This window comes from Pipra filicauda, unplaced genomic scaffold, assembly GCF_003945595.2.
Source record: "Pipra filicauda isolate LSUMZ 115617 unplaced genomic scaffold, ASM394559v2 scaffold109_size3271384_pilon, whole genome shotgun sequence".
NCBI classification, from domain to species: Eukaryota; Metazoa; Chordata; class Aves; order Passeriformes; family Pipridae; genus Pipra; species Pipra filicauda.
This window is the reverse complement of record NW_024103540.1, coordinates 1073781-1098158: the sequence shown is the minus strand read 5'-3', so window position 1 is coordinate 1098158 and position 24378 is coordinate 1073781. Positions and strand designations below refer to the sequence as shown.

The following is a 24378-nucleotide window of genomic DNA, read 5'->3' as shown; positions in this document are numbered from 1 at the left end:
GAAAGACATTCTATTTTTCATGACATCTGCTTGATTTCACAATAAAAACTACTACACAAAAGTGATGCTCTTTAAAACAGCCACCACGGGATCCATGTAATTTTCTACGTATAGTAATTTAAACATTTTCAAGAAAGTCATTTAAGCTTAGATGGGGACACCCTTTAAACAGCATATTTTGACAACATGTGTATTAAATCTGTATTTCGAAGCATGCTTAGTACAGGTCAATTATCACGGAACAAACAAACTTAACCACAAAATAAGCCTTTGGAAATTGGGAGTGGAAAACACAGAAGGAGAACAGCTCAGGTAACTGAATGTCCTGGACTTCATATTCAGTCAGGCACAACCCCATTCACCTCGCCCAAGATAGTATTACACTGGTTTTCCCCACAATTAAAAGAAAAGTCCTTGCCCAAGCACATATGTATCACATATGTTCCCCTGCCTGCAAGGGGAAGCAGAGCAGGGACAGGAAGCTTGACACTGTGTGTTACACACACAGAAAATATTCTCCTCTCTATTCATTCACAAGTTATTTGTGGAACACTTTAGTTAGGGGAGGAAGGGGTTGTTTAGAAGAGCCAGTTTTGCCAAACAGATGGGACAGGAGGGTAAGGGGGAGACAGTGAGCCAGATCACAGGAGGGTAACCTAAGCAGGTTATTGTGCCCCTGGGACAGCCAGCACGAAAGTACCTCAGTCAGAATCCCTCCGACCGCAGCACAGGCTACAAAAGCCCAGGGCTCTCCTTCAACATAGGGCCAGGCACAAGAACTGACCAGCAACAAATCACACCATGCCAAAAATGCTGAAATAAAGGGGTTTCTCACACATGAACACTGGGAAAGCAAAATGTTACCAGTGTTTAAAAAAAAAAAACAAAACCAAAAAAAACCCCAAAAAAACCAAAACCCCACTGTGGTTTGCACAGAATGCCAGTCTCCTATCTTGATGAAAGGTGTATTTTAAGAATACTCAAATGATATGCATGCACGTGTGCATGTACCTACTAAACCCTTTTTCCAAGGGAGAAAAAAGTGCCTGTAAAAACACATGAAAAGTAAAGTTTGTGGAGGCACCGGAAGATGATGATGTATTACTGAATTAGGATTTAAAACTTCATTTTGCAGCTACCTGAAGTTAAGACAAAGCTGCCTTTAGGCATCTCAAACTAGTCAGACCTGCTATAGCAGTTGCACAGTCTGCTTCAAATATGCCCTCCACGCTCCTTTCAACCTCCACCCCAACATATATCCGCATAGTTTACCTCCAGCCATGGGTGGTTCTTTCTATAGTGCAGTTCACTCAACCTTATTGCCTGCCTGGCACAACAGAAAGAGTTGTTTTAAGACTAATGTTACAGGCTACTGTAAGAAACTGTAAGAAAACAGCCATAATAATTGCTACATTTCCATTAAAGGTGAGTCTGTATCAAACAGTACACGGGTTTCTGGAGGGGAATGGAAAATCTGGGATCAAGAAAACACTTTTAATTGTTACAGATCATCTGAGCACGTTTTAGGGTGAGTTTAGATCTTTCCACCAATTCAGGGTTCCTTTGAAAAGGGAACTTCTTTTTTCTGCTACTTCCATATGCTGCCCAGTTCAAAAAAAAAAAAAAAATTAAAAGAATACAACCCACATTTGCACTTTTCTCTTTGTATTCTACTATATTAGGAATACAATTTTTATTCTAAATTCACTGGAAACAAGCTGTCAGATGAAATCCAATACATTTTAATGGTGTGAATGCAAAGTAAACAGGCTTTGGCTCCTAATAATTACACAGACTGAGACTCATGTCATTCAGTGCCACTTAAAACTCGATTCCAGAGCGATATTAAGGAGAAATTCCTCTCTAAGATCACTGCTCTTCAAAATACCGATCATGTTATACAGGTTGTGAACTTCAGTCATTATATGGCAACACCTATGATTTTATGTATCAAACAGGGGAGAGTACTGAACCAGGCCCTTTATTCAGAAGGACAGTGGTCTGAACTTGCCTAAAGCAGGACTCTGGGCATGGTTTTACTATCGCTGCAGCAGCCTGAATACACAGTCATTTTGATGTGGTGGTGGCTGCTGTCTCACCTGAGCCTCCACTCTCAAAGGGACATGTGAAAACCAAAAACTTGCTCTCCAGAGACTTGACAGGTTTTTTTCGGTCCTTTCAAGCCTTCTTGTTCCTAGTCACAACTTCAAGCCCTATCTGAAGATGTACCAACACCCCTGAAGACCGCCCCAGCTCTCCCTTGGAAATGCCCCTCAAATCAGCTCTTCCCCACCCCGAAAATCCCCTCTGTGCTGGAGGAATCTCCCAGCACAGCTCCTCCTGGCCACTTTGCAATGACACCCAGCGTCTGACACGTTCATCAGGAGCCACGGGTGAAGCAAACGTGGCAGTGCAGTTTCTGTTCTGCACAGTGACACCCCATTTAACACCCTACATCCTTAAGACAGAGGGCCTGTGACACATCCAGGCCTGTTTCTCCCACTAAACCTCTGCTGTCTCCCAACCACACATTTGCTTTGGACTTCAGTTTCAGCTTGACTTCAGCACATCAAACAGCAACGTTAGCACAGCATTTACAGGGCTTCCTTTCCCCACTTGTGTTGAACAGTTCAAGCATTGTTATCTTATTTTTTGTTATAGTGTTTGCCTTGGTAATGCTGAACAAACCTGAAGCTTCCACTACAGCAAACACAAAAATTGACTGTTTATAGAAGAAATAAAGAACTAACACACTTTGAGGGTCTCTCTCCATTTATAGAAAACAGGCAACCTCTTCACGACAGCACAGCTTCTCTGATTGGTGAAAGTTTTGAAATCAAAAGAAGTGGCAGAAAACATGCAATTATATCCCCCTGAAGAAAATGAGTGCTGTACTCAGATTGGCAAACTTCATCTTCCACAAACCATTAATTAGCAGAAGATTCATCAACACTAAAGATCTGTGCTCAGTGCCAACCTGCTTACATTGAAGCTGGACCTTGCTCTCTCCTTTGGAACGCTCCTGATCTTTGGACTTGGTAACTGAAAGCTGCTGTTTCTGGCACTGATTCGGGCGTGTGTGCATGTTAAGGAACCACTGCAACTGGAGCTGCCCCCTCACGAGCCACTTACACGTATAAAGCTGAGTTAAAGAAGGTGTCTCTCTTGCTATCCAGCCCCTTATAAGAAGTAGATCACCAGAAGACTACTTACACTCTCAAAGTACTGCATTCTCCTTGTTTGACAGATTACACTTTAAGATGTTACATAAAAGCAAAAATAGTCACAAGTATTTTGGATCACCTGTCTAGTGTTAGCGCTGCCAGAGATGAACTGTGCCAGGAGTGCTTTACATCACCGTGAAAAAAGTCAAGAGTTCCTAAAAAAAAATGTTTTCCCTATGAAATATTTATTGAAAAAATAAAAGCAGCTAGCGTAAATGATGGCAAAACCCTTCAAACTAGATATCGCATAAAATCTGCTGTACTTCATGGAGACTAAAACAAAAACAATTTTAGAATATGAAATTTGAGGTTTTCCTCGCTATTAGGACATTATCTCAAACTCCTTGATGCCTCTCAGGCAGACAACTCAAGCACCTGGAATATTTATTATTTCCACCAAACACTGCAAAACTCATTATTTCATCTTTCCCATTAAAAAAAAAGGCAGGTGTACAAAGGAATACAACTACAACTCTTAATAAAACAGCACCTACAGATGTATTTAATGCTCTTTAAGACTGCTTCATCTGCAGACAAAACTTGAAGGACCTATGGCTATCAAGTTTCTTTTTGTTTGCTTTCAATCAGCTTCAGAGGAAAAGAAATCAACTTGACACAAAAATCAAAGTGGTGTTTTAATATGCACAAAGTCTAGCTCCATTCGTTAGCAGTCCAATCCAGTTCCTGCAGAAGAGGAGTGGGTGGTTTTTGCTACCAACTTAAATGGAAGCAGGATCCGTCGGGAAAGGAGGAATATCTCCAGCTGTTACATTAGATGCTGCAATACTAGCCTGGACAATGGAAGTATTCCCAAGGACATGCTCTCAGATACCTGTCTGGCAGCACAAATTGCTAATCCTCCACCTATCTCTACCACCACCACTAGTTCATTATGTTAAATCAGATTCCAAAGATACCATCTTATTATGTAAAAATGGACACATTTTAACTTCAACCAGAGAGGGCTACTTTCAATTTACCCTGCTAAATCAACTGGCTAATTTCTACAGCAAGATAAGTACAAGCAGTAACAATTTTTAAGAAAACACAGTTTTCATTTTTATGGCTTGTTTCACCACGTGAAAGCTTCCTGTGCACTTGGATGCAAACTGAGGGTGCCTCTGTCAATTTTGTACCCTGTGAGAAGTCCGTAAGACACGGGCACCTTCATTTTGTGCAGATGAACCTCGAAAATTATCATAATAAAAAGGCAGAAAGTCTCGTTTCTACTCACACACATAAGCAAATGTTTACTCATTTGAGAGACACAAGCATAAAACTGGTGTTTGGGGTAGCCAAGCCCCCTCCCACCGTTGTTTGAGCAATAGTACGTTCTACGGTGGCCAAATCCAGCACCCACTGACGGCAGCGAGAGTCACCCCGATGACTGCACCAGGCACGAGATGAAAAAGCCTGGACTTTCCTGCTCCCGAGAGCTCTGAATGTGTCTGAACACACGCCGCCACACGCAACAGCTCTGGCGTGCTGCACTGAAGTTCGGGTAAAGAAGCTGACAGCCCCCCCCCCCCCCCCCCCCCACCGGATGAAGATAAAATGGGCAGATTTGCTTTATTTTACACCGGCAGCAGACCCATAACCGTAAATCAGCCACCCAGGGGCCCACTGGACAGCACACAGTCCCCCTCCTAGATTTTTAACAAAAGTGGCCCCGGGTTTTCCAGCTGTGCTTCACAAAATGACAGCAGGTAACTGTACTCCTATTTTCATGCTTAAGGAGAACTTATCTTTCCAGATCCCGACACGAGTAAAGCAGCAAACGCTCTAAATCAAAGCGGCATCGCAAAAGACTTTTTTTTCAAGCGCTCACCCACCCTGAAGAAAATCCCAATAAATATATTTTTCGCCACCGCTTCCGAAAGATGAACCACCCTGCCCACAAAAGCCCCCCCAAACGCCCGTTTCTCGTGCTGGCGGTGCTCCCAAGGAAGACCCATGAGCGCTATCGCTCAGGGAAAAGACAGGCTAATCCCCTGCCCTACCACCAACCCCTGAAAGGGCCAGGCAGCGGGGCCAGCCGGGTCCTGCCCAGCCATATGTCAGCTTTGCCACAGCGGAGTGAAAGTCCCCCCCCGGTCCCTTTAGCCCTCCCGGCACCACGGCACACACTTCTCGGGGTTCCCTGAAGCCCCCGCTCCTGCTGGGAAAGCGGGGCGAGGCTGCAGCCCCCCGGCTCCGGGGGGTCCCCGGCGCACGGGAGAACTTACCGCGGTGGCGCCGCTTCCCTGGCGTCGGATGGAGCCCGGCTCTGGAGAGCACAACCGGCCGCACTATCGCGGCCGGCACGGCCACCTCGATAAAAAAGTGTATTCCAGCTCCCCGCACCTGCTTCGGCCCGGGATCCCCGCGCATCGGCGGGGAAGGGGGCGTATTTTAAGGGCAACTCCGCCGCTCTCCCCTCCTCTGTTCATCTCAGCACGGTTCGCCCCCCTCCCCCGCGGAGGAGAGGGGGAGGATCCCCGCCCCGAGCTCCTCTGCCCGGGCACCAATTTAAAGGTAGAGATAAAACAAGCCCCGATGACTCGGAGAGCCAGAGGGGGGTGTGATGGGGTGTCGCCGTCCCCTGCCTCCCCACCCCCCGCATCCCCCCAGCCCCACTCACCACATGCAGCTCCACCTGAGAACTAAAGCATGGAGAGGGGGAGGTCGGAAACTCTCGCCCTAGAGCAGCTCCATATGTCGCTCTTCGCCGCGCCGCTCCGGGGAGGGGCCGGGTGGGATGCGGAGGAGGAGGAAAAGAGGAGGAGGAGGAGGAAGAGGAGGAGGAGAAGGCAGGAGCAGGCGGCGTGAGGATTTAAGCCTCCGCTCTGCCCCGGCGGCTGCGATCACGCAGCATTATACAATGGAGGAGGAGGAGAAGAAGGAGGGGAAGGAGGAGGAGGAGGAGGCACCAGCCCCGGCTCCCAGCACTTGCCGCCAGCACTGACGACAGGGGCGGCTCCAGCGAGCTCCTCACCCTCCGGACCGCGTCAAAGCTCCGCCTCGGCCCCGGCCTTCCTCCCCCGTCCTCCCTCCCCCCCTCCCCGTTCCTCCTCCTCCCCCGCTCCCTCTCCCGCGGCTCCCCGCGCTGCCCACGCGTGCCCCGGCCCCGGGCGGGCGGCACGGCCCCCGCAGCCGCCGGGGCTTCCCCGGGGAGCGCCGGGCCGGCACAAAGGATGGTGCCAGCGCGCCCCGACCGCAAATATGACAAGTATCCCCGCTATCCGGTGGCGGGGACCCGGCCAGGGGACGGGGCTCGGCCAGCGGGGCTGACCCCCAGGTCGTCCCGGTACAACCCAAAATTCCCCCCACCATCACCATCGCCACCCCCGGTCAGCCCCCGGCTGGGCCAAGCAGAGCTGGGGCTCTGGGGGAGTGGGGATAAAACCCGGAGCGCTCGCGGCCGCCCCTCGCCCCGGCAGCTCACCTGGGAGCCCAGGGAGGCAGCGGCCCCCGTCCGTGGAATCCTCGCTGCTAATTTGGGCTGTGCAGATACCACCGAAGCACAAAAATGAGGCCAAACGGAGATGTTCGAGCGAGTGAAGACTTGGGGGCAGGGGGGGAGCGCTCGGCACCAGGCGCTACCTGGAAAGAAGACGATTATTTTAAGTCACCTCAATGACTGTGTTTCGAAAGGGGTTGTAATCCCAGCCGGCTCTGTTAAAGGCGATTCAAACACCTTAGAGTTTTGGCTGCAGCCCCAGCGGCATCTCGCATCATTCCGGCCTTTCATGTTCCACTGAACCGGTTGTACTTCGGGACAATAAAGCTTTAAGACCTAATATAAAGTCGATTATTAGTCATTAATATCATGACTCGTTTAGGCGTTATGCTGAAAACCATCTGTAATGATTTGTGATCAATCAAGATGATGGTCTTGTTAGAAATTAAGTTCAGTTTTCAGTTAGAAAACCGAAAAGGAAAAGAAGGATACTTTTAGAAGGAAGGCTTCCTTAACCTGAAAATTGTACCTGACAAAAATCCACAAAGGAAAAATAACTCCAAACAATTCAAACAGTGAATCTGCCAAAATAAAAGGAGATTAAATGATGATTTTATGGATTCTTAAAATTGTAATTGGAAAGATCCCCATCTAACTGATATTTAAACACCAGGCACTTCAAATAATACTCTGCTGAAGTCACTAAAATGGGAGGAAAGGGCATCAGTAAAATCTGACGTTTTACTCTCCCAGTTTGGAGGCCTCATCGCACCTTTCGCCTTCCACCGGTGCTATCAGCCATCCCTTTGAGGAGATCCAGGCTCTCTCATCTCGCCAGGAGCCGGCAAACATTAAAACCAGAATTCCCCCTGGCTGGATACCTTCCAGCAGTAAGGCACTGAAATTTGGTCCTTCTGCTTGGGGGAAACAAGCCTCTTCCCGAAATTGCAACGAGTCATAATAAAATCGCTAAATAAAAGGAGAAGGTTCATCTTCTTCAGAGGCCTGAGTGGTACCTCTGTTCAGCGGGCCTCTGCCTACTCAAAACCCACCCAGAATATCTGTAAAACTTGCAAGTCAGATTCACTGTATTTCAGAGCCACATTCTGCCCTCCTTTACGCCGGATTTGTAACACAGCAGGATCTGGCCTTGCGTAATCGCACTGTGGATGCACCCAGCTGAGCAGTGCCTGCCTTCCGGAGCTCAAAGTCCGCAGCAGGTTTACAGTCCCCGTGCCTGGGTGTGTGTGCGCTATCACCGGCACCAGAGGCAGGACCACAAACATTTGCTAAATAAGCAGCCCGATATGCACAGCCCTGATCTCGACGTGTTATACTCGGCAGTAAAAAGCCTGAGCCCGTGTCATCCAAGTTTTAAACGCCTCTGGCTTCGTTAGGTCGCTCCAATCTTACACCAGCACAAGACAAAACTCGCCGCCCCTTCTGTTTCCTACTGTAACTCTCCCAGGCCTTTCTTGGCAGGAGTTTATAGTCACGCTGTAACTCAGATTGTTCCTCTGGACACAACTAGTACAACCTGCATCCACACTCAGATGCATTCTCAGCTGAGCATAGGTCACGATACGGGTCGATAGGAATAGAGCTCCTTCCTACGCTCCGCACACAGCAGAGGCTCCGTCCTGGCGGGACGAGGTTGGGCTACGCAAGGTGAATATTCCTCCTGCCGACTGCTCCTCACATGGCCTCGCAGCTGATTTAACGAGACCTTTCTGGCCAAGAAACTCCACTCTGCAGCTTTGGAGCAACCTGACCAGGAGGTGCCTGCAAGACCCAAACGCAGTTTGTCTGAACATGTTAGTAAGCACAGAGAAACAGCCTGCAACTGAGCTGCAGAACACCGTGCTAGGAAGTGTGGAGAGGTTTCCAGAGCCTGCAGGAGTGGGGGGGGAAGTCTGCATGTCTGCAAGGAGGAGCCACCCAAAACACATCCCGTTTCTGAAGGATGCACACAAGGGCTTCCTGGGGAGCAGCAGTGCAGATGTAATTGTGCAGTCATAGGCTTGACACAGGCCCTGCTCACAGATGAAGACAACATGCTAAAAGAGAAGGAACCAAGCTGTGTTCTTCTGCAGCAGTACTGACCTGATGTGGGCTACAGGCATAGTCTAAGTGCAGCGTTGTCTTTAAGCAAGGATGGTCAAAGCCTGTCTGATTGAAGAGGTCAAGTCTCATGAAGATCATTCAAAACCCCTCCTGCCTTGAAGATAAATAAATGAACAGAAATCAAAGACTGGACAGATTGGGAGGGGGGAAGAGACATGGGCTTCACAGGCAATTCATTAGAAATACTACAGACTGCCAGGTAATCTCTGCCCATCAACACGCGTGCTAATTAGGAAAGAGCAGCAAGTTTGGTGTGCTGGAATGTTGGCATCCCTCACGTTTTTCAAAAAAAGAGGGAGTGAACTGCTTCCTATGTTTCTAATTTCATCCTTGGCCTTTTTCTTTCTAATTGCAGCACACACGAGTGCTATGAGATTTCATCAGGCAATTGTACAACAGAACTTTATTTTCTCCCTGGATGCTTTTGCCTTGGTGCACGCAGGAGCTGGCAGGTAAATACCTAATGCTGCCCCCAGAGCAGGCAACTTTTTGCAAATAAAGACCCCCTCAGCACCGGTAACTTGGGAAAAGCTAAACAAAGGGCCTGCCTACAGCCAAAGCTGCTCGTTTGCAGCGCTCGAGCAGTGCTCTCCCCACCAAGCAACACGGGTCTCCTGGGTAAGAAGGGATCACACTGCATGATTAAATACCACTAGGACCTCGTGCCATCTCCGTTCAGGCCAGCTCAGGGGTCAGTACTGACCCTCCAGAGCAGGGCCCTTCTCATGCAAGTCCCAGCCACAGATAAAAACAAGCTCCTCAGTAAAAAGCCAGGGTGCGGCATTGCTGCGGTCTGCACCTGTACACGAGCAGGGAGGGACCCACACTTGTGAGCTGGGCTGCTTTCCTTGGGATTTCAATGGCTTTTTTTCCTTTTTTTTTTTGCTGGCGCAACTCTTCCACTGTAACAAGGCTGCCCCACACGTCCCAAGGCACAGAGGAGCTGGTTAAAACAGAAGGAAGGAATGCTCCACCCCTTCTCACTCCATTTTTAGCTCTCTTCCCCCCCCCCCTTCATTTTCTGCTTTAGTTCATGTTTTTCTCCTTTAATGTTTTTGTGGCAGTAGGAGAAACACCGTTCCCTAGAATGCATAATATGCTTAATTATCATTCTCTGTTAGTTCTCTAGGAAAAAAAACCCTACAGGAGAAATCAGTTTAATTAATGAGTATGACCAAATGCAGCCTTAGTTCTAATGCAGTATCATATATTATATGTCCAGTTGGGCAGTTGATCTTCTTTGGCTAAAATGAACAGAGATGCAAAAAAACAGGGAGCTCATGAACCAATATTCTGAGTGAAACTACCCCCTTTTTTATAGTTATTCTAAGCTTCCTACAGATTTCAATGACAACGTTAGTTCCCAAATACTGCTTTTGGCTTTGGTAACACAGGATTGGGCCTGTACAGTCTAGTAATAGAAAGCTATTGCTTGGCAGTACCAAGGGTTGTGCCACATGGTAAATTCATTAAGTAATTAAGAAAAAAACAAACAACCCTTAACTCCAAGATAGCTCTCAAATAGCCATGCCTAATAAAAATCCCCAGTGCCTGTGAAGGACAAGAGTAGTAAGGTTTTCTGAAAGTAAGATTTGGTGATTTAGATGCTTTTCAAAAGGGCTACTCTTCACATACTAAATTATTAAGGAAATATTATGGAACAGGATTATCAGGAAAGAAAAAAAATGCAGTGTGCATTAGCTGGCTTAGTCAGAGGAGGTTTTGCTGCATTCCTCATGCACGGAGATGACTCCCTCCCTCTGTAATTCCCTGTGCACTCCCAGTTCTCTGGAGACTGTTGGTGTGCATCATCATTGCTCCAGCTGAAAGACTGTCCTCTGACAGGGGTTTGGGCTCCCTACCATTGCTGTATGTCTTCTCACATCTTTTTGCCTTTTTATAAAGATCCATGTTCTTTCCCAAATCCCATTCAGGCTGCGTCACCTGCATGATGTACTTCATTTCTGGCCCAGGCCAGACTGTTCACACTGGTGCTGTTTGTACGGCACACAGGCTCCTAAAACAGTCTCCCCTTTCCATTCTTGCTTCTTGTGACACAGTGAATTGTACTCTGCACTGAGCCATGTTTTAAACCATTTTAGGCTGCTTTTCTTTCCCTTTCAGTGCTCACTCTGCAGTCTCTATCAAAAGCACAAGTCATTCTTTTCTGGAACACTTGGTTACTTTTTTGGAGAGAGGCTATGCTGCTGTCCTGATATTCATCTCATACTGGGGCCAGTGGATTAAGAGGGAAAAAAATCTGCAGATAAAACCAAAGCCTCTGTTTTACAGCTGAGGAGGGAATACTTCTAATCAAGAAAAAACACAGAAACGGTGGGGAAAAATACAGAGATGGCCAGTCTTCAGGCCTAATTAACCACTGGTGTAAACAGATGTCTCTGCAATCAAGCCAGAAGACTTCGGGCCACCCACCAGTCTTGAGCACAAACCCAACATGAGCCTGAAAACCTTGACAACATGGGGCTGTCAAACATGCAAGCCACGCATGCTTTAATACAGGGGTTGCCACCACGTCCCTTGTGCTGATGGGCCACCTGCTCCTCGGCCACCAGGAGAGAGCAGCTCCACTGGTCTGCATTACCGTGTGCGCTGCACGTGCTACAACCCTTTCCCGAAGCAAAGCTGCTCCTACAAAGCTCTACGTGGAGACATAAATTTCTGGAGCACACATGCCCCCTGCACTCTTCTTAAGCACTCTTGAAACCTGAAAGAGGCCTGGTTGCATGGGCAAGTTGGAATAGGTTTGGCACTGCTCAACCCTGCCAAAGGCTTGACAGACCAAATGAGGCCACCAGTGCGGTGACTGGAGGCTTCTGGAAGTGGATGTTCCTGCTCAGATTCGTTGCATTAAAGCATTGTACCACAGTAGCAATGAGTTGGGGGCTGGGAGGGCACAACCAAAATGGTGTCGTGGCTACCATGTTGATGTGAAGTGTACATGTACAGTGGCTCAGGTCGTTACAGAGCACTGCAATATGTCATGCAGGACTTAAAACCATGTCAACTGGAGTTTAATGTGTTTGTGCTCAGACGCATTACCAGAAAAAAAAAAAACAAAACAAAAAAAGAAGCCAACAACCACCTATTTCAACCCTTATTTACATGAAAACATGAGTTAATACATCAACATCCAAATGAATGCACCCACCTCTAGAGCTGCTTCTGCTGGCTGGAATACAGCCTGTAGAGCATATTAATGCTCCTACACAGTTTGGGGGGCTTGGGCCTCTTGTTTGAAACTAGTTTCTGCGGCTTCTTAGAGCCTCTAGATTCAAGGAATGCTTAACAAATAAGATAGAGGCATTTTCAAAGTAATTCAAATTTGCAATGATAAATCCTTCCTCTGACTGTCCCAGGTGCAAAATTCTTTACAGACAATGTTTATCCGTGCTCCTTTCAGACAGAGGTTTCTGAGGGTCTAATTTTAAGTAAACAGTGAGTGACCTACACAACTTCTTTAAAGAAAAAAACAAAAAGCCAAAACCAACAAACCCCAATAAAACAGAAGTTGAATCTGCAGGGCCAAATTTAGAAGAGGAAGAAAAAAAAAAAAGGAGCTGGCAAAAAACCTAGCACAAGAACATCAAATGTAGCAGCATAAACTCCCACTGCCATTCTGTTCCTCTACAAATAATGGAAGATCATATAGAACTGAACTCATTGAGTCAGTGCAGTGAATGCACAAGTCGTTTTAACCCTTCACAAAACGTGTTATTTCGTAGATTGTGTGCAAAGAGGAGATTAAAAAAAAAAAAAAGACTGAATGGGTACATCAGATGCTTTTAGTGACTATGCCTGTGGTAATGATTCATTTTGTCTCTCTACATTCCCTAGTGCTTGCACATCTAAGAGTCAGCAGAAGCTCATACTGTATGTGCAGGTAAACAGACTGTGGGTCATGTCTGTATTTCTTAACTCTGTACCTAAAACCACCCCTGTAACGGTCAGAAACACATTTTATATTTCTGAAGAAAAAAGGAACTGCACAAATTAATTTAGGTTCTCCTGTAACCGTTTTTTATGTTCTTTCACTTTAAAGGAAGCTGTTCATTTTTAGTGACCATTAGCCAAAGGCTAAAAAAGGTTTACACCTAATTAGTATTCTGAAGCAAAGATGAAACACTAAATCACTGCAAACCCACCCAGCATTTAGGTTCTACCAACAGGGCAAAGAAAAAAAGCTGAAAATTCACCATTTATCATCACAGCCCATCTTGCCCTTCCTTTCGCACCTCTTAACACTCTCTTTCTTCCTCCCACGGTGTCTCTGGGGTGCTAATGTCCTTGAAATGTGGCAGGGGGTCTGGAAGAGGAGAGAGGCAGCTCTCCTGCCTGGTCACACCCATCTGACAAAGCATGTGTGGGCATTTGCCGGGGTGGAAAAGAAAAAAAAAATAGGGGAAAAAAAAGAGAGATGTCGTAGGCAAGGATGGCATGGAGCTAGGGAAGAAGATGCTTCATGTGGCATTCTGCTCCCTCTGTGACAGCCGTAAGCAGCTCTCTCAAAAAAAGCAATAATTCTCCCTTTTTTTTTTTTCGTTTCTTTTAAATTTTAGGCTTGGTGAGGGAACAAAACAGACCTGATGGGATTACAGAGGGGAATGAGTCAAGGAAAAGGAGTAGATCCAAGAAACAAGGAGGAAGAGCTTTATCCCCATTGATGGTGCTGCTACTGAGTCCAGGACATTCTCCGGACAGCAGCAGGAGAAGAAAACAACATGAGGTGTATCACTGAGCCTTCCCCTGCTGCTTCTCCCAACCACAAAAAAAAGGGATGGGCAGAAGGCTCCTAAACGCCTCTCTTCCACACAAATCCACTTTCCTACAGAGGTTCAGCTTTACAAGCCAGTTTCTACCAGATTCATTTGTGGAAGGAAAGATGCCAGTGACTGTCCTGAGCCATAACTCCTGTCTGTGGAGTGAAGGACCTGCCCACCAAGCCAGGTACTGCAGAGAAAGGCACCAGCCTATTTGTAATAACTGGGCAGAAACAGGCACCCTCTGCAAGAGGCTCACAGAGAGGGGCCAGCCAAGCCAAGGAGGGCTGATTGTCCATCTGCCATCCCTCATGCCCCAGTGCATTTTCTAATCATCCACACCCAAGGGACATTCCTAGTGTGATTCCTGCTAAGCAAAAAAGTCATAATAAACCCCACTTGCTTTGCTTGCTTACCTACTACAACAACAGTGTTATCTTTCAGGTTAAATCTTTTTTTTCTTTTTTCTTTTTCCCCTGAATCTGCTCTTCTACCAGTTTTCCTTTACTCTTACTGGATGTTCAGCCCCTGCCATAAGAACAAAAGGAGTTAAGCAGGTGTCAAAGTGCTGATAATTTTACTCCACACACATATCCAAGTACTATTCCCAAGCAGGTTAGCACATAGAAACCTCTGTTTGCTGGCAGCACTCTTCAAAGGAAACGCTTTCTCATCTGAGCAGCTGGGAAAGTGCAAGTGCTCACTCCTTACTCTAGTTGTGGGGTTCACAGAAAGAACATCGGTGCATTGCTCCTACCAGCAAAAAGGGGGGTCTGGCATTTCATGGGTTTCTTTTGGTTTTAAAACCAGAACAACCTAACCCAAACCACTTCTGTTGGAGAAACACTGCCTTCCATGAGATGTTTAGGTGAAAGACCTCAGGCTCCCAACAACTTTTTTCCTCCGCGCTGCCACGGCCGATGTGGGCAAAATAACGAGAAGGAAATGCATTTGTTGTTTTGAACTCTCCTTCCTTTCATTTAGCAAAGATTCCCCCTAAATAAATGGAAGTGGGGAGATCTTGGAATAAGCCCTAGCAAAATTTTAATCACACTTTTTCTTCTTGCAAGCGAGCCGTCATTCAGTAGCTAGGTGGTTCTAAATAAAGAACTCTAGTCAACAACAGGAAATAACTCCCACAGAAAAAAAAGGGCAGAATACAAACTCGCAGCAACTCTCGTACATAGCTCACAACGGCCTTTTGTTCCATGCACATTAAGTCCAAAATCTTTACTTTTCAGAACATGTTCTTACTCTAAGTAATTAAAACTTATTTTTAACTTGTCCCGAGTATGGATCCCTTCCTTGCCTTTCTCCCCAGAAAAAGTTACATTAAGAGTAGGAAAATCACAAGCCATTCCTATTTTTCCTATTTCATTTAATAAGTAAGGACAATCTAGGAATGCCACATGATGACCAGGATGGTGGGGGGGTTATATTTCCCCCCCCTTTTTTTTTTTTTGCAGGGGTAGGTGCACTGTTGTGTTCTCAGCTGCAAACAGTTTACATCCTTCACAACGTTCAGAAACCACTTTATGTTCAGAAAATACAAAGCACCTGGTCTGTGGGAGGGGGATGAAGGAGAAACCACACATCTCCAGTCACTTTTTAAAAACTCAGGTCAGTGTCTAGAATCATCAGCTTTTAAATTAAATCATGGGCCAATGACTGAGCACAGACACCAAGTACACCCAAAAACGCTCAATCAAATTCCCTGAAAGAATACAATGGTTAATTCCATCTGGCTTTGAAAAAGTGTGGTTTTGGTGTGCCAAGGAGGGAATTTTAAGATGGCTGTTGCCAGTTAGCTGCCATGGGTAAGTCCCTGCAGGAGGTGGGAGAGCTTCTTGAGGAACGTTGCTATCTTTTGTGGCATTTTCTGGAACACAAGCAGGGATATAGCAGATTTTAGTGGCCAGCTGATTCCTGCATCTCTCCGTCGAAGCACCTGATGTGGCTCTGTCACATTGCAACCTACCTGTAAAACCAATTTCCATTTTAGAAATTAGTCTTGTTTGAATTATACAGCTGCAAGAACCAGGGTTGCACAGTTCCAGAATGGATTTTTGTAGCTGGAATATGTGAACTGGCTCAGTGTGCACATGTGTGTAGCTGTGTGTTCGTGTGCACGTGCACCATCAAAAGTTTACAGGAAGAGCAAATCAAATTTGCTTCCTAATGCACAGTAAACACACAGGCTGAAGCAACTCCACACTCAAATTGAGCCCAGAATAGTTGGTGGTTGTATTACAAAGTCCTCGGCAGTGGGTGCAAACCTGAACTCACAGTTACAGCCTTTTCTGGTTTAGAAAAGAGATGCCACTGCTGAGAGGTCTGGACTCCTTTTGAACTTTCAGAAAGGAATAAAAATTGACGAGGTAAAGTATCCTAGAGCAGCTGTCCCACTGTTTCCCAGCTCTCACCCATTAGGTTAAATACTACAACGATTTCAGTGGGACCAGCACACTTTAAAAGATGTAGTCTCTCTGTCTTTTTCTCTCTCTCGCTGAATGATATTTCTGCCCACATGCACTGACACATACAGTGTCTAACAAGGCTGTGATTCATTTTCAGTTCTAGTCATGCTCACAAGTGATGTAGCACACTTGCTGTGCCTTCGGGATCTGCGTAATTTAGCTTCATTTTCTCTGCCCCCACCCTGCATTAAGTGAAGTTCCAACAAAGCCAAGTCATCACCCACCAACTCCCCCTCCCACCTGCTTGGGGGATGTGTACAGCAGGAATCTGAATAATAATAATAAGATTAAATTAATTTTTTTAGAAAGAGAGAGGAGGGGATGAGAGCTTGAGAAATATCGTGAATCGTTAGAAAGCTTTCTAACAGTGAATAATGTGAGTGAATAATGATAATGGGATGTATACTACCAGATCACTGAAGCAGCTGTATCAGTCCTGAATCATCTCCCCATACGTGTTAAAAGCAGCACTGTGTATTGCATCATGCACGTTCATGCTAAAAAACGACTGACATTAAATCTGAATCCCTGATTTATAAAGGCAAACACCTCCTCAGCCTCTCCCACGGTAACCTTGTAGTGACCATTCACTTGTCCCCTGTCCTTTGCAGTCACTTTGACCAAGCACAAATGTCACCACATCCCAACTGCGAACTTCCCTTCACCCAGTGGCCACCATCCATCATGAATTACACACGGTGGTTTTGTGATACAAATTACAAGCTGCTTCTGAGCTAAACTCCATGTATTTGAGGCATAAGGCCAAGCTGGAACAAAGTGAAAGACAGGCTTTTTATTTGATAAATCTCATTATCTCGCTGGCATTCAAAATTCATCTCAGACACAGAAATGCATCGCAAAGTAGTTCTCTAGTTACTTGGAAGAGCCAAGATGCTTTAACGTTGAAGTTAAAATGTGTTTACACTCCCATCACACTAACATTTCTAGCTCTCCTCCACCTTCAACCTGGAACTATGTTTTGATGGAACAGAAAACTTGATTTTCGAAAGAAAAACAAGTCAACCGCATTTCTTCAGCAAAGATCCACAGACAAAAGTGAGTCACTGCAGACTCCTTCAAGCAGATCTTAGTGATCTGCATGATTTCCTTAATCCCTAACCAGTGACACAGGGAAAAAAGAATTAGCACCAAAAGCTAGAAGGTACTTCGACATTACAGGTGTGATACTGAGAGGGTCGCTGTCACGACAGAGTTACAGTGAATTAAGACACCACATATGATCTTTCTTTCTTTACATGAAACGTGTGTGGTGGGAGCCTTGCGTGAGACACACACCCTCCAGGCTAAGCAGCCTCTCCTCTTGCTGACCCTCATTCATGACCAACATGAGCAAGCCAGAGCAGAGATTAAATTCCCTATTTGCTGTAGAGGTCCATCTACTTCTCCTCCTCACTCACTAAGTGCTCACTCAGTTTGGCCATGCAGCTCATCAGCCACATGTCCCCAGTTCAGGCACACTTAAATGTCCTGTAAAGAAAGAACCCAAGGGGACACCAGAATTTTGGGCCACCCCAGGCTCGGCCAAGCCTAAAGGTTGGGGGAGGTGGAGTTCCTCTCTCTGCCTTCCCGTTAACATCCTCTTTCCCGCCAGGACAAGCCTGGGCTGATCAGGAGCTCATGGTCATTTGCTTCTGATCCATTCTCCTCCTCCTCAGCTCTCAACTATATCAAAGGAATGGAGGAGTGACCACAGCCAGGGAAGGGCTGATGTACATTTCTGATGTATAACACACAGGACTGGGAAGGAACCAGGTCATCCCATGAGGTTGATATCACAAAGGGCTCTAAGGAGCTCTGAAACACTGCAGGAGGACAGTTCCTGAGGCTGGATACTCGTTGGGAGTAACGGGTCAGGCAAAGAAAGCAGCGGACTGTCATTTCAGCAGACGGGCTACTGCCTCATTTTGCAAATTGAAGAAATGAAGCGCAGGGAAACTACGGGATGGCTTATTGTGGAAATGAAAGTCAAGGCCATGTGTTTTGATTTCCAGAGTGCTCAACACAAGTCCAGCCTTCCTCATCCACGAAGTCATGCTGTAAACATCCTCAGGGCAGGGCCTGCACCTCTCATTTGCTTTATGTCTGTGGCTTCCAATCTTTCACGGTTTGCAGATCCCTTCACGCTTTCCAATAGGGCTGTGCATTTAAACCCGCTGACAACAGGCTTGCTTTCCCTGGCTTCCCTGCACATCTTGCACGTAGCTTGTGAATCCTCACGAATTTGTTCTCTGTGGCCCTCTGCAGATTCCCATGTGTCCCTCTCTTCCTACTGATCCCTACACATCCCAAAAGCCAGCAGCAGGCGTTTTCAACGTAGACCTAACTCAGTCTAGTTGCCCTAATTCCAGACAAAAGCACAGAGCTTCCCTGTCATTTCAGCATTTCCCATCTCAAGGTATGGGAGCTGTTGATCTCCCACATGAAAATGCATTATGCTGTCAGCCCAGCCTAAGGGCTGTTATTTAATTTACTTGAGGAGGTAAGTGAAAGCCCCTTCATGCAAATGCTTACAATGTGATCTGGAAAACAGCAGGCGTAATTAGATAAAATGGCAGCAAAGCCCACCAGGGAAATAATGTTAATTCATGAGGATTTTCCTCTCCACCTCCCTCTCAGCAAGGTTTGAAGCCAAGGAGGGAAGGAAAAAAAAATCAGAATCCACCTCAATGATCTGTCTCTTGGTGAAGTAGAAAAACAGGACAGCAACCAGTGGGGTCATCTAAAATGCCTCAGCATGGCACCTCTAGCAGGACTAGCAGCCCATGCTCCTAAGTGATGCATCACTGAAAACAAAAATTGCTCTGTCACTGTCATAAGTTAATCCAAGTAGAGAGATAACGAGCCATCATCCTGAAACTTCACATCATCTTCTGACCAAGGCCTAGCCAGGCAAAAGAGAAGATCTGTCACATGTTAACACCCCTGCAGCCCCCTAGCCCCAGTAATGATAACACCCCCAGAACTCTTTTGCAAGTCTTTGAAAGCAGATCTGGCATTTCCAACCCACTCATGAATTCTTTCCCTCAAAAATATCCAGGAAAGGGTTTTTACCAAGCAGTGTCACAGCATCAGTGGTAAAGGGGAGCGTGAGGGCACCCTGCTCTCAGCACATGGACACGGATAAGAATGGCAGGGGAGCTCCCACAGCGACCTTGGGAAACCACAGCTCCGTGTTTCAGCTTCCCCCTCCCACCTAGAAGCCAGCCAGGAAAGCCACCTCCTGATTGCTGACCTGCCACTACCGAAATGGATTCCAATTAGCCAACTCACTCACGGCTATTAGGAAAGAGAGACATTTTTTGTTGTTGAGTAATTACTCCTCATGAAATGGCTTACATCCCCAGTTGATTAGGTCACAACACACTGTGAGCAAATTGATGTAACAGAGATATCTTTAACCTGATAAATTAAGGCATACTTTCTCGATATAGAAAGCTTAATTGAAGCCATGCATGGGGTACTTACCAAAGGCATCTAGACACAGATGTAACAGGCACGAGCTAACAACGGTTGAGATCGAAAGGCAGCAGCCCATACACATCCAACTTGCTTATTTATTGGAGGAAAAAAAGGAAAAGCTAGTTTGTTTGCTTACTGTGAGGACAGTAAATGACTCAAAGTGAACAGTGTAGTTTGACATCAGCAGTTGTATATGTAAAGGTAAAATTCAGGTGGCACATAAGAAAGAAAAGAGATTTTGTTTGCTTGCTTCCCTATATACTTTCTCCCAACTACCAGAGGAAAAACATTTTTTTTTTAAGTCAGGGACTTACTTGCTAAAGCAATCAGAGATACACAAAGTTCATACAAAGCCCAAACAACCACACAGTAAGTGTGCCACAGCAAGGGTTCCCAAAAAGTCCCACGAAGTCACCCTAGAAGAATCTTTAGCCACAGTCAGCTTAGGTTGCATTGCAAATAAGTTTGATTACATTTTCTCTCCCTTCACTAAATCCCAAACTTTAGTGTCCCTCCACAAATAAAACTTCATCTGCCTGGAGAACAGCAGCTCCACCACCATTTCTATCAAGCCATCCATCGAGGTACACTGGTTCACTTAAAACCAAAGCCAATTGCCCAAGCCTGTAAATATCAATGACTTCCTGATTTTGGGACTTGCTCATTTACTAAAAAGGAGGCCGTTCTCTTCACAGACCATGGCCCTAATCTTTCAAACAGTTTCTCCTGTGCTTAGCAGGAGCACGCGAGCACTTCGGTCCAATGTAAGCATTTGTTGAAGTGAGGCCAGTATTTCCTGTTGCAGTTAAAAGCACATTATACAGTTAGGATGGAAAAATATGACTGCGACACAAAACCAACCCTTCTCTTCCCATTTCAGGATTGGGGGGGTGGGGGGTGGGTCGGGGAAGCACCCTCAACGTAAATATACGTGACAAGGGCCTGGGTAAGAGCGAGTGCCACGAACAGCTTTACACTGCGTTGGCTTTCTAAGTCGGGAAACCAACTGGGTGTCATTTAATCTCCCAGATTAAAATCACTTAGCGAATATTGTATTGTTTCAGTGTTCTCGCTGTCGGCTCAGCGCTGGGGGCCTCGCCGGAGCTCTGCTGCCGGCAGACTCGCCGCTAATGAAACCTCGCGCAGGAGCAGCTGCCGGAATCTGTGTCAAACTGCATCTGGCACCCATCTATCTTCCAGCCATCTAAATTCACCTCTGAAATCATACAAAAGCAGCCGCAGAGCTCCCTGCAGCCACTCCAACACACCAGGCTTTGTCTCATCAAGCCTGTTAAGCGATTTAAAGCAATTTATTTTTTTTAATTTGCCTTGTGTTTTTTTGGCGGCAGCTCTCACAAAAGAGGCGAAGAAGTTAAGAAAAAAATTGGGGGGGGGGGGGAAGAAAGGGAAAAAAGTGCCCCTTTTTTAAAAAAAAAAAAAGAAAAAGCCTGTCAAGCTCTCAGTAGACTATCATTAAACCAGTTTTGGCTGAAACTGTGTGTTTAGGGGTTTTCCAATGGAGACACTCTGGTGCCTGCAACACTCAGACAGGGAGGGGAGGCTTCTATACAATTGTTGAATTGTTGTCATGGCTATTAAATATGCTGTAGCACAAATACCCAACAGGGCTGAAGGTTTGCCATGTATTGGCTCTGGAGAGGTATCAAAAGTACTGGTATTAACTAGCAGATAACTGAGTTATACAAACACTGAATAAAAGATTCAGTCAAAAGTTTTAAAAGGTTTATTAACTTCAAACCAAACCCTTCCCCCCCTTTGCTGCCCTTGTCCCCAACTTGGGGCTGAAAGTACTCAGTAAATTAAAAACATTTTACATTTACTGTAGCGTTAATTTGACCGAGTCTCCTCTAACGTTTGGGGTAAAACTGTCTCTTCTCTCTGTGCATTTTCTGCAGAGGACAGGAGTTTTGCTCCACCTCGTTAGGCTCACGAGTGGCAGTTTGAGAGACTGGCACAGTAAAGCCAGGACTTGCTGACTAAAACAGGTTAATGAAAAACAGGCTAGTGACTGAAATTGAAACTTCTCATTTCTCTCAAGAAAAGGGTGTATTGTCAAGATAAAGCAGAGCCTAAGCATGTCTATTAAGCAACTTTCAGAGAAACACTGCTCAGCACAGCAGCACCACAAGCTCCCCAGAATGAGAGGAGGGGACATGGCCCCTGGCATCGGGAGAGACGCCATCCTCTCCATGCCAAAACCCAGCCAGCTGCCGGGAAGGAGCATTAAGGAACACGGTGTGTGGCGGGCATGGGATGTGCTGGGCTTCCCTCCCAGGCTGAAGTTGTCCATCCAGACAAACAGGTCACGATCCAGGTCTCAGTGACATCCAGCCACATGGCACGAAGGACTCCAGGTGAGTGTGCCAGGCACTGCCGTCAGGGCAGTGGTGGGCGAATTCAGGAGGAGTTTCCTAGACTCGATGCTGCAAACTGCGGAAGGAGCAGGAGAAACAGGATCTGTTGACCCGTCTAATTAAGGTGAATTTTCACCACGCAGACTCATACACATTTCTCCAGGCTATAGGGCCCTCATTTCTTTGCCTAAACCCAAAACAGACTGACTGCATTTTGCATTTCTGTGACAATTTGTTCTCAGCACTTCTCAGGAAGAAGCACAAGGTATGTCTCCTATGAAAACATTTGCATGCTCGCAGATACCTCTGTCTCTGCTGCTAGTTCCATCATATCCACCCCCTTTACAGCTAATCTTTTGCAGCAACTGGCCCTGTTACTCCATCCTAACCCCATTTGAAAAAAACTGGAAGCGTGCTCCTTTCCTGGGAGCTTACCAAAGTAACCACATAGACAAGAAATTGCATTCTTGAGCAAAGGTTACAAGTCTGACTGCTGGCATTGCTGCTCTTCTACCCACTAAGTAAAAAGGAGATTTGTATATGCCCTGCAAAGGGTCACTTTAAAAGGATGTCCGAAGTTAAATCACCAGTGCTGAGAGGCTGAATGAATACCCTGGGCGGCCCTCCAGCCCCCAGTTGAGCTCAACAGTAGGACTGAGAACAGCCCCAGTACCGTGGCCACCAGGAAAAGCCACAGAGATGGACAATTCATTTTTTACAGGCCAGTCGGCTGACCTCTGGGCAGCATTGGAACGAGTCAGCATAAAGGTGACAAAGCTCTGTATAACCATTATAAATCATCCAAACCAACCAGCAGAACACCCGTGTGCTGATGCAGTTAGCTTATACCTTTTTCTTTTTTTTTTTCCTTTGTAAACAGTGTCCTCCCCCCCCATCACCTCCAAAGGCCAGGTATCACAAGGGGTGTTCTCACATCCCGCTCCCTGGAGAAGCTGGTCCTGCTCTCCAGGCACTCACACATCCCGATCTGTGGCTCACCAACGTCACACCAAGCCCATGACGCAAGCGACGGCCTGTTGTCCAGGTGGTGCTGTGTGACCTACTTCTGGGCTACAGAAGTTTGGGTTGGGAGGAGTGTGCAATGTGTAGTGAGGGACAGAAGAAGAGGAGTAAACCATTGTAAGAAAGTCAGGAATGGATCCTAAATTCTATGCATTGGCTCTGTGTTTTCAGAGGCCAAACAAAAAGCAGTGTCACAGCCTCAGGATCTTAACATCAATCTGAAGTGGAAGTAAGAAGGAGAAAGCATCCCCACTGTGGGAAGCAGAAAATTTTGCTGCTTGTGTCCTCAAAATCTGGTTTCCCTAAGAGTATATGGCATCAAGGAGAAATGCTTTAAAGACATAGAGGCATTTCACTCCTCTCTTGCCTTCGAACAAGCACATTCATTCAAAAACAACCTGTGTCTCTGCCTGAACATTAACAGACAGTACCTGCTCAGCACCACTACCAGGTGTCTCAGGTTTTATGCACACAGAAGCTGTCCTGTAACTGGCACAAACATATTCCCTGTTCATTTACCAAGTGGAGTATTTCTTCAATCATTCCACTCTCACATGATCTACGCAACCAAACAAGCTCCGTAGCAACAGGGTAAATTTTCACAGATAATTCTCCCTCTTGCAGGTTTTTCTTTGGCACTGGGCTGAAGCATCGTTGGTTTGCTTGTCACTTGATGATTTTGACATATTTTAGAGCAGCTCCACTGGCCCAAAAGGACACCAGCACTGTCCTACACATACAAACAGTATTTCAAAATTTACACCATTGCCCTCAAGTTGCAGCCCAAAGGGCATCCCACAGAGGTAGTGAGAAAAGGGAAGCAACTGCTCTTGATTTGCACAAATGCATAGCGCTCCTTTAATTAAAGGAGACTCTCAGTTGGTCTGTACCTACTTTCTTGAAATCTTTGGGGCCTTCCAACCCTCCCAGCCCTTGAGAATTCTCTGCAGATACTTGTCCTAGTACTTTGGTCTGTGAACACAAACCCAACAGAGATGTGGTTGGTTTGTACTATGTGGCATGGGCACATTGTCTATCCAGAAAAAAAATAATCCAACAAATCTCCCCAAAATATCCCGTTCTCTCTATTGATTATGAAAAACTCCCCAGTTCCAATTTCCACAAACTCCTGGAAAAGCAGGCAAGTCTTTGTGCCTCCATCCGTTAAATATAATTTGAAGGAAATTGTTGTTTAAATAATAAGGGGAAGTCTTTTTTTTTTTTGAGGGGGAAAACCAGAAAACTGAGTAGAGCTTTTTTATATCAGGTGCTGTGTTCATGTAATGAGTTTTTCTGTGGTGTAATAGTTTTCAAAACAGGGCAGCCAAGAATTCCCTTTTCCAGTTATCTATAAATCAGGGCTGGAGAGAGAAGAAACAGTTCCAGAGTGTGGTATGCATCAGTCTGAACAATCACTCCAGCAAGTCAAGCAGGTAAACAGCTACACAGCATTAATTA

At 46.0% G+C, this 24378-nt stretch overlaps 1 protein-coding gene across 7 annotated transcripts in view; it reads right to left on the bottom strand.

Moving 5' to 3' along the window:
- The window catches only part of SERTAD2 (SERTA domain containing 2), a 76789-nt gene that overhangs the window by 12682 nt on the left and 39729 nt on the right, over positions 1-24378 (bottom strand). For 2 of the 7 annotated variants that reach the window (XM_039381084.1, XM_039381079.1), the window contains exons 2-3: positions 8767-8877; positions 6649-6806 (exon numbers count right to left, since the gene is read on the bottom strand). The gene's annotated coding sequence lies outside the window, so the exon portion shown is untranslated. Of the gene's footprint in view, positions 1-5449; positions 5720-5844; positions 6209-6648; positions 6807-8766; positions 8882-13981; positions 14016-24378 lie in introns of those variants that run through there. The other 5 variants (XM_039381076.1, XM_027711437.2, XM_027711506.2 and 2 more) reach the window with 5 other exon arrangements.